The following is a 15,060-nucleotide window of genomic DNA, read 5'->3' as shown; positions in this document are numbered from 1 at the left end:
GTATTTTTATATTCTTCTTGATGATTTAAAAGGCTTCCATTGGAACATATGTTAAGTAAGCAGCTAAGCATCTTTGTAAACTGTTAAAAATAATTTCTAATATCTGCTCAGGTTTCTATGTATGTATTATAGTACTTGAAAATAATGATACTTTTGTCCTTTCTTTCTTTGCTTGCCTTATTTCTCTGGAGAAAGCACCCAAAATAATACTAGTGAGGATATCTTTAATGTGACTACATAAAAATGGCAATTTTGTATGGCTTAAATTTAAATATTAAGAATTTCATTAAATATGGCTAGACTAAAAAATCCACTTAAAAGACAGTGATTCTCAGATTTATTAGATTTTTTTTACAATTTTGAATATTTTTACTCAAAAAAGACAATTTCATGTCTGAGTCATCTTAATAGAAAGATACACAACTAATGAATCACTGAACACTACATCAAGAACTAATGATATACTATATGCTGGCTAACTGAACATAATAAAAAAAAGATGAAAAATAATAAGGAAAAATATATCTGAAATGGTACCCCAAAGGGAAAGTGATATGGCTATACTTTAACAAAATTGGTAAGACTTTAATAAACTTTAAGGCAATATCATTACTTGGGATCAAATGGATACTATAGAATGAAAAAGTGTCCAATTCACTAAAAAAGACTCTTTGAAACATTTATTTGTAAAAACAAACAAAACAGACAAAATAACAGTGAAGTTGAAGAAAATTTGAGCAGTACTATTAAAAAAACTGACCTTATATAATGACATTAATTCACCCAATGAATATAGAATACATGTTTTTGCAAGACTATGTAAAATATTTACAAATGTAATGTTGTCTTAAAGCCTAGCTCAATAAATTTCAAGGGAATGAAATAATATAAAGCATGTTTCTTAAATAAAATACAATTAATTTAGAAATCAATGACAAAAGATTTTCTTGAAAATTAACTCATGGATCAGAGAAAATATAAGGATTTTGAAAAATTTGAAGCAAACTCTAAAAATCTATATATCAAATTGTGGGATACAGCTAAAAATTATTAGGAGAAAAGTTACCACAAATACTTACATTTGAAAAGAAAAAAGACTGAAAAATTATTAACTAAATGTACATTCCATGAACGTAGAGAAAAAATCCAATTTGAAAAAGTAGAAGATAAAAATAATGAGGGATTATAGCAGAGATCAAATAAATAGAAAACAAACATATAATAAAGATTATTATTAGCAAGGCCAAAGTTTATTATTTGAAAAGACAAATAAAAAATGATGAAACTCTTGGTGAGATTTCAGTAAGAATAAAAATACATCACACACAGTCAATATTTAGAAATAACATATGAAGTATCACTACAGATATTGAAGAAATTTAAAAAATAAGATGTTATCATAAAAATCTTTGTTCTAATTCTGCAAAAATTGAGATATACTTTTATTTATTTAATTTACAATTTCTTGAAGAAAATAATCTTACCAAAACAGACCCCAGAAGAAATAGAGAAATTCTGGGTGCAAGAGTGTGCCTTGAGCCATGAACTTGAGAGCTACCCTGAATCATTGCTGCTTCCACATAAGGTTCTTCTAATAAAACAAAGCAAGGACTTGGGAACATATCTATATTAACATAATAGCATGCCACCAAATAATAAAACCTGCCAGAAAAAAAAGTGACAAAAAGAAATATAAAATGTGAAATGTAAAAATGTGATGAAAAAAGTGACACTGTGAGTGCCCCTTCTCCACCATCTTTGGCATCTACCTGCCCCACTTTCAGCATTTCCATGTCATTGCCAAGGACATTTTCTGGCTGCTAGAGTTTGGCTTCTCTACTTCCAGAGTTGGAGAAGTGCCTTAGAATGAAAGCTCTCCTGGAGCAAACCTCAATCAATAATGGAAATTTTAAAATACCTAGTTCAAACACCCTTTATGGAGTGCATCACAAATTTGCAAGCCATCCTTGTGCAGGGGCCACACTAGACTTCTCTGTATCATTCCAATTTTTAGTATAGGTGATGCTGAAGTAAGCATGCTCAAATGCCCAATCATTCTGGACAGCATCTTTGTTTTAGTGTCTGAAGTTCTCCAGGAAGACTATGTTCTAGTTACCCAGAAAGGTAACATTATTGATAATGTACTCAATTGCCTGTCTTTCCTTCCTTTGCCTCAGTTACTTCCATCATCCCCCCATGTGTTTCCTCCATATTTCAAATAAACTATTTCACCTGAATCCTCTTCTCATGGTCTCCTTCTGGGAAAACCAAAACTAAAGACAAAAACTCTAGTTTAATATTTCAAAAGCATTTAAAATGAAAAAAAAAAAAAAACACCTTAATGGTGATGAATATCATGGTAAACACTGTAAGAGAAAGAGAAAACAAAAAAGGGAAGGGTAAAACTATCAAATACAAATGGAGAAAAGATAAAAAGGGCATGAGAAAAAGGGATACAGATGGAAGACATACAAGAGAGTTCAACATATGGAATATGGGACTTCTCTGATAAAAACACTAAAGCATTGAAACTAGGCAAATATCTAAGATTATAATAAAATAAATAAGTCACAGAAATGAAAATTACAGCATTAGGAATATAGTCAATAATATTATAATAATGTATGGTAACAGTGATGACTATCATGCTGAGTACTAAGTAATGTATAGAATTGTTAAATCACTATATTGTACACCTGAAACTAATACAATATTGTATGTCCATTATATTTCAATAAAAGACTATAAGTCAAGGAAATGATCATAGAATAAAATTATTTGAATTTACATATTGAAAGCACACTGCATAAGTGAAAGAGGTCTGTCTAAAATGGCTATATGCTGGGGCGCCTGGGTGGCTCAGCTGTTTAGCGTCTGCCTTCAGCTCAGGTCATGATCCCGGAGTCCTGGGATTGAGTCCCACATCGAGCTCCTTGCTCAGCGGGGAGCCTGCTTCTCCCTCTCCCACTCCCCCTGCTTGTGTTCCCTCTCTCGCTGTCTCTCTCTCTCTGTCAAAAAATAAATAAAAATCTATAAAAAAAATAAAATAAAATAAAATGGCTATATGCTGTGTGAATTTCAATCATAAGACATTCTGGAAAGGGCAGAACTATAATGACAGTAAAAAGAGCACTGTTTGCTAGGGGTTGGGAAGAGGAAGGAATAAATAGGTGGAGCACAGAAGATTTTTAGGGCAGTGGAACTATTCTGTATGTTACTGAAATGGGGGTACATAGCATTATACATTTGTCATAACTCATAAAAGGTATAACTCAAAGAGTTCACCCAGATGTAAACTATGGCCCTTAGTTAATAATAATGTACCAATATTGGTTCATCAATGGTAACAAATGTATCACCCTAAGGAAATATGTTAATAATAGGAAAAACCATGTTGACAGGGAGAAAGGGTATCTGGGGATACTTTCTGCTCAATTGTGTAAGCCTAAAACTGCTATAAAAAATAAAGTCTATTAATTTAAAGAAATGTAGGAATTGTGATCTTCATTTCAGAAGAGATATACAATCTAATGACAAAAGTATTAGATGAAAGAAGGGCAAAAGAAAGGCATTTTATAAAAAGATTACATTTACCCATGAATACATAAAAATTACTATTATCTATCCACCAAATAAAGAAGAAACTTTTAAAAGTAGAAAGTTAAAGAGATTCTAGTAGAAATAGGAACTAATAAGACATTGACACAACTCAGACACAGCCAGATTAAAAAGTTGAAACTTTAGGATTTAGAAGATCTAAAATTAATCAAAAACCCTAATATCTATATCTATATTATATCTCTCTCTATATATCTGTATATAGATACATATATTAATCTCAAAACTCTGTCATTAGAGAATATACCTTCTCTCAAGTGCACATAAAAATTTACAAAAATTGATAATTTAGTAGGCCACAAAAAACTTTATGTTAAAAAGAATGTACTGTGCAATATAGCTAGAAAAGAAATATATAAACAAAAAGCAACAAAGTATCTTTCTATCTGTACCACAATAATTTCTCTATTAAAAAGTCTTGATTTAAAGGGAAAATGAAAAACATTTAGAAAATTAGTGTTGAAAATATGACATATAAGAACCAATGGGATGCAACAAGTGGGATATAAAGTAACTATCAGAGGAAAAAATCATATAGCTAATTTTGCATTAACAAAAATGAAAAAAGGAAATAAATGTCTTAAAAATCTAATTCCAAAGACTCAGAGCCTGATGATTGTTTCCACACCACATGTGAACAGTTAGGTAGCTAAAAATAAAGGGCAACCCTCCTTATGATTTGGAAACAAGTAAGATCTACTACCTAAAAATAGGTCTATGCCCTTACTTACCAAAAATGCATTAAATTCTACCATTAGAAAGTATTTCCTTTAGGTTTCTTTCCATTTCCCCCAACACCATAAGGAATTGTAATACATTAAAGTTTACTGAAACGTTAAGAATGTACTGGATAAATACTACTTCAATAAGAACAACCTGGGTGAAATAAATAAGAAATATGGAAAGGAAATCAAAGGTGGAGGTATAAGACGTCAATTAAATCCACAGAAATCAATAAATATGAGTTACTGCTAATAGCATTCCTATCACATTATTCTGGTAATTCCACTGGGAAATGCTAATTCCCACTGAAAAATAACCTATTCCAACATTTCTCAAAGTATAAAGTGTTGTCTGGGGTATGTTCTAATGTGCACGTTAAATGGCTACACACCACTTGTGGGTCACAGTGCCTAGCCCAGGACAGTCACATACTCATGAATCTCCAATGCTAACTTCTCCAGTGATGATAGGGATGAAAATTTGCTGTGGGTTTATTTGATAGAGTGGATTCCCACTGAACACATATAAATCTCTGCTCTTCTGGTACTAGCCGGAAAACACGCTTTCAGATCAGTTAATAACAATTTCCATACCTTTTCTTCAATGTAAATTGTAGTAATTGTAGTATCCACCTCAGGGGAGTTTGTGGATAACCAATAAGAATGCTGTAGGGACTTCCTGGAAGTATGGCAGAGTAGGAGGATCTTAAGCTCACCTCATCCCACAGATACAACTAGATAGTGTTATCTATCAATGTAAATAACCCCAAAAATGACCCAAAGACTGGCAGAACAGACTCTCCACAGCTAAATGTAGAGACGAGGCCTCATCAGAGCATGTAATAAGGGTGGAGATGTGGTCAGGAGCCAAAAGGACATGCAGGACTCTATCACAGAGGGAGGAACACAGCAAGTATGGAGGGGAGAGGACCAGACTCCCACCTCAGGCATGGGGACCCACATGACGAAGATGAATCCCCATAACATTTGGCTTTGAAAACCAGGGGGAACTAACAATCAGTGGGGCTTAACACCTGGTACTTTAAAAATCAGAGGGCTCAGTACCGAGAGAGCCCAGAGGGTGGAGTCCCTGACCTTAAAGAGACAGTACAACAAAGAGCCCTCTGAGATACAGCATAGAAACTGTTTGGAAAATGCCTGGGGTATACAGAAATAATATTTATTTACGAATTTCAGAACATAAGCTGGAGGGGCAGAGATCTTTGGGAGGTATCTCCAAGAACAAAAGAGCTGGCATGTGTCATTTTTCCTCTACCACCAGCCTAGATACAAGGACACTTGTGAGAACCAACACAGCACCAACACTGTCCGCCTAGCTTGCTAACAGCATGCCCCACCCCAAATACTTTGCCAATCTGTCCCCTCCAAGACAGCTTGGGCAGGAGTTTTCAAGGTCAGTTGCAGGTCCCCTCCCACAGCAGACCAGCAAAGACCTTGCTGGCACTACACTCCCTGCCCCCACATTCTCCTGAAGACCTAACTCCCTCCAACATGCCCTTGGCTAGAGCCAACCCAAAGTGGTGCCACAAGTCTGGCAGTGTGCAAATAGCCCTGTCAGGAGCCAGTACCACTCCAAAGTGACTCCTCCACCCTGAGAGGGGAAGATAATCACACATTCCAGTACAACTGCAGCCTCAGCAGTGGGCTGGGGGCAGACAGCAGGTCAGACTGCAGGACCCACCTGCCAATGAAAGATCCACAGGGAACAACACAGAGAAAGCACCCTGTAGTTGAGTGCTACTACATCTCTAACAAACACCTAGTCTGATTCAACTCAAGCCCAGGGCAGCCAAAAGAAAGCTGGGCTGTCAAAAGAAAGCTGGGGCTGCAATACTGACATCAGACAAAATAGACCTTAAAACAAAGATTGAAACAAGAGAAAAGAAGGACACTATATAATCATAAGGGGAAACAATCCAACAAGAAGTTGAAACAATTGTCAATATTTATGCACCCAATATGGGAGTACCAAATACATAAATGAGTTAAATGCAAACATAAAGGAACTAATCAATAGTGATATAATAATTGTAGGGGATTTTCAACACCCACTTACATCAACGGACAGATCATCCAAACAGAAAATCAACAAAGAAAGAGTGGTTTTGAATGACGCACTAGAACAGATGAATTTAACAGATATATTCAGAACATATCATTCTAAAACAGCAGAATACACATTCTTTTCAAGTTCACATGGAACTTTCTCCAGAATAGATTACAAACAGACCACAAAAAAAGTCTCCATAAATTAAAAAATGTTCAGAGTTATATCATGCATCTTTTCTGACCACAATAGATATAAAACTAGAAATTAACCACAAGAAAAAAATCTGGAAAGAGCACAAATACATGGAAGTGAAATAACATGCTACTAGAAAATGAATGGGTCAACCAAGAAATCAAATAGGAAATTAAAAAATACATGGAGTCTGGGGCACCTGGGTGGCACAGTCAGTTGTGTCTGACTCTTGGTTTTGGCTCAGGTCATGATCTCAGGGTCCTGGAACTGAGCCCCAAGTCAAGCTCCCTGCTCAGCGAGGAGTCTGCTTCTCCCTCTCCCTCTGCCCCTCCCTCAGCTTGTGCTCTCTCTTGCTCACTCTCTCTCTTTCAAATAAATAAATAAAATCTTTAAAAAATACATGGAGATTAATTAAAATGAAAACACAACCACCCAAAATTTTTGGAATGCCACAAAAGCAGTTCTCAGAAAGAAGTTTATAGCAATTCAGGCCTCCCTCAAGAAGCAAGAAATGACACTTAAAGGAGCTAGAAAAAGAACAACAAACAAAACCTAAAACCAGCAGAAGGAAAGAAAGAATAAAGATTAGAGAGAAAATAAATGATAAAGAAACTAAAACAACAAAAACAAAAACAAACAAAAACTCAATAGAACAGATCAATGAAAGCAGGTGCTATTCTTTGAAAAGATCAACAAAACTGACATACATTTAACCAGATACACCAAAATAAGAGGATTCAAATAAATAAAATCAGAAATGAAAGAAGAGAAATAACAACGAACACCATGGAATTACAAACAATTGTAAGAGAATATTATGAAAAATTATATGCCAACAAATTGGACAACATAAAAAAAATGTGTAAATTCCTAGAAACATATAACCTCCTAAAACTGAACCAGGAAGAAATAGAAAATTTGAAAAGACCAATTAGCAGCAATGAAATTGAGTCAGTAATAAGAAAAAAAAATCTCCCAACAAAGTCTAGGACTAGATGGCTTCACAGGAAAATTCTACCAAACATTTAAAGAGTTAATACCTATTCTTCTCCAACTATTTCAAAAAATAAAAGAGGAAGGAAAGTGTCCAAATTCATTCTGTGAGGACAGCATTACCCTTATACCCAAAACAGATAAAGACACTACAAAAAAAAAAAAAAAAAGAGAGAGAAAGAGAGAGAGAGAGCTACAGTCCAATATCTCTGATGACCATAAATGCAAATATTCTGAAAAAAATATAAGTAGAGCAAATCAAACATTTAAAAAGTCATTCATCTAGATCAAGGAGAATTTATTCCCAGGATGCAAGTGTGGTACAATATTTGCAAATCCATCAATGTGATACATCACATCAATAAGAGAAAGGATAAGAACCATATGATCATTTCAATAGATGCAAAACAAAAAAAAAATCTGAGAAAGTAAAACATCCATTCATCATAAGAACCCTCAGCAAAGTAGGTATAGAGGGAACATACTTCAACACAGTGAAGGCCATATATGAAAAACCCACAGCTAACATCATACTTAATAGTGAAAAATTGAGAGTTTTTCCCCTAATAGTGAAAAATTGAGAGTTCCTTGTCAGGAACAAGATGAGGATGTCCACTCTCATCACTTTCATTCAACATAGTACTGGAAGTCCTAGCCACAGCCATTAAACAACAAAAAGAAATGAAAGGCATCAAAATCATTAAGGAAGAAGTGAAACATTCATAATTTGCTGATGACATGATACTGTATATAAAAAGTCAGAAAGACCACCAAAAAACTGCTAGAACTAATAAACAAATTCAGTAAATTTGCAGGATACAAAATCAAGGTACAGAAATCTGTTGCATTTCTATACACCAATAAAGAAAGAGCAGAAAGAGAAATAAACAATCCCATTTACAATGGGACTCTTACAGTAACAGTCAGACACTTAACCGACTGTGCCACCCATGTGCACTCAAAATCACAAGATACCCTAAGAACAAACCTAACCAAACAGGTGAAAGACCTGTACTCTGAAAACCATAAAACGTTGAAGAAAGATGACACAAAGAAATGGAAAGACATTCCACATTCATGGATTAGAAGAACAAATATTGTTAAAATGTCCATAATACCCAAAGCAAACTACAGATTCAATGCAATCCCTATTAAAAAACTGACAGCATGTTTCACAGAAACAGAACAAATGATCTTAAAATTTGTATGGAACCATAAAAGACCTGAATAGCCAAAGCAAACTTGAAAAAAAAAGAGTAAAACTGGAGGTATCACAATCCCAAATATCAATATATTACAAAACTGTAGTAATCAAGACAGTAGGGTAATGGCAAAAAAAAAAAAAAAAAAAAAACCAAAACAGATACACAGAACAATAGAACAGAGTAGAGAGCCCAGAAATAAACTCATAATTATATGGCCAATTGATCTTTGACAAAGCAGGAAAGAATATCCAATGGGAAATAGACACTCTTTTCAACAAATGATGTTGGGAAAAGTGGATAGCTACATACAAAAGAAGGAAAATGAACCATTTTCCTATATCATCACAAAGCTAAACTCGAAATGGTTTAAAGACCTAAATGTGAGACCTGAAATCACAAAAATCCTAGAAGAGAACACAGGCAGTAATTTCTCTGACATCTGCTGTAGAAAATACTTCTGGATATGTCTCCTGAGGTAAGGGAAAGTAAAGCAAAAATAAACAATTGGGATTCATCAAGATAAAAATCTCCTGCACAGTGGAGGAAACAATCAACAAAACTAAAAGAGAACATACTGAATAGAAGATATTTGCAAATGACATTTTTGATAAGGGTTAGTATCCAAACTATATAGAAAACTTACACAATTCAACATCATAAAAAACATGGCAAAAGACACAAACAGACATTTCTTCAAAGAAGACATACAGATGGCCAACAGACATATGAAAAGATGTTCAACATCAGTCCTCATCAGGGAAATGCAAATCAAAACCGCAATGAGTTATCACCTCACACCTGTCAGAATGGCCAAAATCAACAACACAAGAAACAATAAGTGTTGGCAAGGATGTGGAGAAAAAGAAACCCTTGTGCACAGTTGCTGGGAATGCAAACTGGGACGGCTGCTGTGGAAAACAGTATAGAGGTTCCTAAAAAATTAAAAAATAGAACTACCCTATGATCCTGTAATTCCATTAATGGATATTTACCCAAAGAATATAAAAACACTAATTCAAAGGTATACATGAACCCCAATGTTTATAGCAGCATTATTTACAGTAAACAAACTCTGGAAGCAGCCCAAATGTCCACTGATGATTGATAGATAGATGATAGATAGATAGATGATATATAGAATATAGATGATAGATAGATAGATAGATAGATAGATAGATAGATAGATAGATAGATACATACATACATACATACATACATACAGATATATACATACATACAATGAAATATTGCTCAGCCATAAAAAATGAAATTTTGCCATTTGCAGACATGCATGATCTAGAGGTTATAATGCTAAGTGAAATAAGTCAGTCGGAGAAAAACAAATGCCGTATGATTTCATTTATAAGTACAATTTAAGAAGGAAAACAAATGACCAAAGGAAAAAAAAAAGAGACAGACCAAGAACAAACTCAACTATAGAGAACAAACTGGTGGTTATCAGCGTGGAGGTGGGTAGAGGAATGGGTGAAATAGATGGGGATTAAGAGTACACTTATGATGAGCATTAAGAAATGTATGGAATTGATGAATCATTACATTGTATGTTAACTATACTGAAATTAAAAATTTAAAAATTAGAAAAGCACTTGTGGAAGTATTTTCAATATTTTAATTCCTCTTGACTTCACCCTAGGCTTCTACTGCTGGTATTACCTCCAATGTTAGGAGGTGATGGAAGCCTGCACTGTCAGGCTCCTAACCAGCATTTGTACTCCTCATGTTAGGTCCTCATTGTCTTGCCTGGCCCAGAAAATATATTCAATATGATTTAACTATTGCTAATGAGATCGTGATCTCATTAACCTGTTGTGAGTGCAACAAAACATAACTTAATGAAGTGTTTCTACAGGTGTTGATTGAAGCACCTGGCCTATGATGGACATTTGTGCTGCTCCTATAGTTTGGCTATTGTAAGTAATACTGCTATAAACATACAGGTGCATGTGTCCCTTTGAATTAGTGTTTTATATTCTTTGGGTAAGTACCCAGTAGTGTGATTGCTGGATCACAGAATAGTTTATTTTTAACTTTTTGAGTAATCTCCATAGTGTTTTCCACAACAGCTATACCAGTTTGCATTCCCATCAACAGTGCAAGAGGGTTCCTTTTTCTCTACATCTTCCCCAACCCCTGTTGTTTCTTGTGTTATTGATTTTAGCCATTATAACAGGTGAGAGGTGATACCTCATTGTGGTTTTGATTTGTATTTCTCTGATGATCAGTGATGTTGAGCAATTTTCATGTGTTGGCCATCTGCAATTCTTATTGAGGAAATGTGTATTCATGTCCTCTACCCATTTTTGTTTGGATTATTCATTTTATAGGTGTTGATTTTTGTAAGTTCTTTATATATTTTGGATACTAACCCTTTATCAGATATGTCATTTGCAAAATTCTTCTCCCATTACATAGGTTGCCTCTTAGTTTTGTTGTTTCCTCCACTGTGCAGTTTTTATTTTGATATAGTCCCAATAGTTTATTTTTGCTTTACTTTCCCTTGCCTCAGGAGACATATCTAGAAAAATGTGGTTATGGCCAATATCAGAGACATTACTGCCTATGCTCTTTTCTAGGATTTTTATGGTTTCAGGTCTCACATTTAGATCTCTAATCCATTTTGAGGTTTTTTTTTTTTTTTTTTTTTTGGATGGTGTAAGAAAGTGATCCATTTTCATTCTTCTGCATGTGGATGTCCAGTTTTCCCAACATCATTTGGTGAAGAGACTATCTTCTGCCCATTGGATATTCTTTCCTGTTTTGTCAAAGATTAATTAACCATGTAATTAGGGGTTTATTTGGGGGATTTCTATTATTTTCTATTGATCTATGTGTCTATTTTTGTGCCAGTACCATAGTGTTTAATTACCACAGCTTTGTAATATAACTTGAAGTCTGTGATTGTGACAGCTCCAGATTTGCTTCCCCCTCCCCCCAAAGTTGCTTTGGCTATTTGGGGTCTTTTGTGGTTCATATAAATTTTAGAATAGTTCTAGTTCTGTGAAAAATGCTGTTGGTATTTTGATAGGGATTGCATTGAATCTGTAGTTTACTTTGGGTTGTATAGACATTTTAACAATATTTGTTCTTCTAATCCATGAATGTGTAATGTTTTTCCATTTCTACCAAGTTTTTTCCTTTGCTCATTTGTTTTCTTTGTTAAATTCCACAAATGAGTAAAATCATATGGTATTTGTCTTTCTGTGACTGACTTATTTTAGGTATTAACTCATCTTTAAATGTTGGTAGAATTTGCCTGTGAAGGCATCTGGTCCAGGACTTTGGTTTGTTGGGAGTTTTTGTTTTGTTTTGTTTTGTTTTCTGATTCAATTTCGGTGCTGGTTATTGGTCTGTTCAAATTTTCTATTTTTTCCTGTTTCAGTTTTGGTAGTTTATATGTTCCTAGGAATTTGCCCATTTCTTCTACATTGTCCAATTTGTTGGCATATAGTTTTTCATAATATTCTCTTAGAATTGTTTGTAGTTCTGTGGTATTGGTTATTTCTCCTCTCTCATTTGTGATTTTATTTATGTGAGTCCTTTCTCTTTTTTTCTTGATAAGTCTGGCTAGAGGTTTTTCAATTTTATGGATTTTTTCAAAGATCCAGCTCCTGGGTTCATTGACTACTGCTGGTATTTTTAGTTTCTGTATTATTTATTTCTGCTCTAATCTTTATGATTTCCTTGCTTCTTCTGCTTTTAGGTTTTGTTTGTTGTTCTTCTTCCAGTTCCTTTAGGTGTAAGGTTAGGTTTTTATTTGAGATTTTTCTTGCTTCTTGAAGGAGGCCTGTATTACTATAAAATTCACTCTTAGAATCACTTTTGCCACATTCCAGAGGTTTCAGATCATTGTGTTTTCTTTTTCATTTGTTTCAATGTATTTTTTTATTTCTTTGATTTGTTGGTTGACCATTCATTGTTTAGTAGCATGTTATTTAAGCTCCATGTATTTGTGCTGTTTCCAGATTTTTTTTTGTGGTTGACTTCTAGTTTCCTAGCATTGTGGTCAGAAAAGATGCATGGTATGATTTTGGTCTTCCTGTATTTGTTGAGGCTTGTTTTGTGGTGTAATATGTGATTTATTCTGGAGAATGTTCCATGTGCACTTGAAAAGAATGTGTATTCTGCTGCTTTAGGATGGGATATTCTGAATATATCTGTTAAGTCCATCTGGTTGAGTGTGTCATTCAAAGCCATTTTTTTCTTTTTGATTTTCTGTTTGGATGATATGTCCATTGAAGTAAGTGAGGTGTTAAAGACCTTACTATTATTTTATTATTATTATTAATTTTTTTATGATTAGTTCCTTTATGTTTGTTATTAACTGTTTTATGTATTTGAATGCTCCTATGCTGGGCATAAATGTTTACAATTGTTATATATTCTTGTTGGATTGTCCCCTTTATTATTATATAGTATCCTTCTTTGTCTCTTGCTACAGCCTTTGTTTTAATATGTATTTTGTCCAATATAAGTATTGCTCCTCTGGCTTCATTTGACATCCATTTACATAATGGGTGTTTCTCCATCCTGTCTTTTTCAGTTTGCCAGTGTCTTTTGGTCTAAAGGCAGCATACTGATGGATCTTGTGGGGATTTTCTTTTAATCCATTTTGTCACCCTATGTCTTTTGATTGGAGCATTTAGTCCATTTAAATTCAAAGTAATTATTGATACATATATATTTATTGTCATTTTAAAATTTATTTTGTGGTTGTTTCTGAAGATTTTCTCTGATCTTGTCTTTCTTTCATGGTTTGCTGATTTTCTTTAGTGATATATTTGGATTTCTTTCTTTTTATTCTTTGCATATTTACTACTAGATATTGATATATGGTTATTATTAGGTTTGCATATAACACCTTCTGCATATAGCAATCTATGTTAAGTTGATGGCTGTTTAAGGAGTACATCTTTTTTCTTTTTAGTTCCTTTACTGATTTTTTACAGAAATATTCATTTTTACTGCTTTTGTGTTTCCCAAGTTATACTATCACTTTTGGTCTATCCTTTCCACTCAAAGATTTGTCTTTAATATTTCTGTCAGGGCTGGTTTAGTGGTCATGAACTCCTTTAGTTTTTCTTTGTCTGGGAAACTCTTTATCTCTCTGTCTATTCTGAATGGCAGCCTTGCTGGATACAGTATTCCTGGCTGCAGATTTTTCCCCTTTGGCAAGTTGAATATATCATGCTACTTCCTTCTGGCTTGCCATGTTTCTGTTGACAGATCTGCAGCTAGCCTTATGGGGTTTCCCTTATAAGTTACTGTCTTCTTTTGTCTTGCTGCTTTTAAGATTTTTTTCTTTATCACAGTATTTTGCCAATTTAATTACAATATGTCTTGGTGTATGTCTGCTTTTGTTGGTTTTGATGGGAGTTGTCTGTGTCCCCTGGATATGGATATCTGTTTCCTTCCCCAGATTAGGAATGTTTTTAGCTATTATTTCTTCAAATAAATTTTCTGCCCCCTTTTCTCTCTCTTCTTCTTCTGAGACTCCTTTAATTATGAACATTATTACCTTTGATGGAGACACTGCATCCTCTAAGTCTATTCTCATTTTCATAACTTCTTTTTCTCTCATTCAACCAATTACTTTCCATTGCTCTGTCTTCTAGGTCACTAATTATTTCCTCTGCTTCTTCCATCCTGCTGTTTATTCCAAGTGTGTTTCTAATTTCATTTATTGCACCCTTTATCTCTAGTTATTCCTTATCTCTGTGATATGGGGCTCATTCATGTCTTCCACTCTTTTCTCAAGTCTAGTGAGTATCCTTACGTTCATTATTTTAAATTCTCTATCAGGCATGTGACTTATTTCTGTTTTGCTTAGATCTCTGGCCGTGGCTTTGTCCCATTCTTTCATGTGAGATAAATTTCCCTGTCTCCTGACTTTGTTTGTCTCTGTGCCTGTTTCTCTGTGTTAGGAAAGTCAGCTATATCTCCTGTTCTTGAGGGTAATGGCCTTAAGAATATGAGGTCCTGGAGTGCCCTCAGTGAGGTATCCCCTGCTCCCCAGGGCCTGCCACTTCCAGGAGTGTCTCTGATGTGTGCAGCATATGCTCTGTTGTTTTGTCGTTGTTGCTTTATCCTTCAGGCCAGTCATCTGCAGAGGCTCCCTTTGCCTGTTGTGGGCAGTGTTTTGTCCCTAACCTGAATGTGGCATGTTTTAACTAGGTGTGCTCTTCTCTGTTTGTGAAATTAGGCCTGTTGTCACTGCCACTGGGACTGAGGTTTCATAAAA

General features: G+C 34.5%; 1 non-coding gene across 1 annotated transcript; it reads right to left on the bottom strand.

Annotated features, from left to right (window-relative positions):
* Positions 1–1,930: 1,930 nt before the first annotated feature.
* Positions 1,931–2,038, bottom strand: LOC118023268. Its single transcript, XR_004682733.1, has one exon. It is a non-coding gene; the product is annotated as a U6 spliceosomal RNA (small nuclear RNA).
* Between the last annotated feature and the right edge of the window lie 13,022 nt (positions 2,039–15,060).

Source organism: Mirounga leonina, unplaced genomic scaffold, assembly GCF_011800145.1.
Source record: "Mirounga leonina isolate KUSES-001 unplaced genomic scaffold, KU_Mleo_1.0 Mir_178, whole genome shotgun sequence".
Lineage (NCBI taxonomy): Eukaryota > Metazoa > Chordata > Mammalia > Carnivora > Phocidae > Mirounga > Mirounga leonina.
The sequence above is the reverse complement of the archived record's forward strand: the minus strand, read 5'-3'. Positions and strand labels throughout refer to the sequence as shown.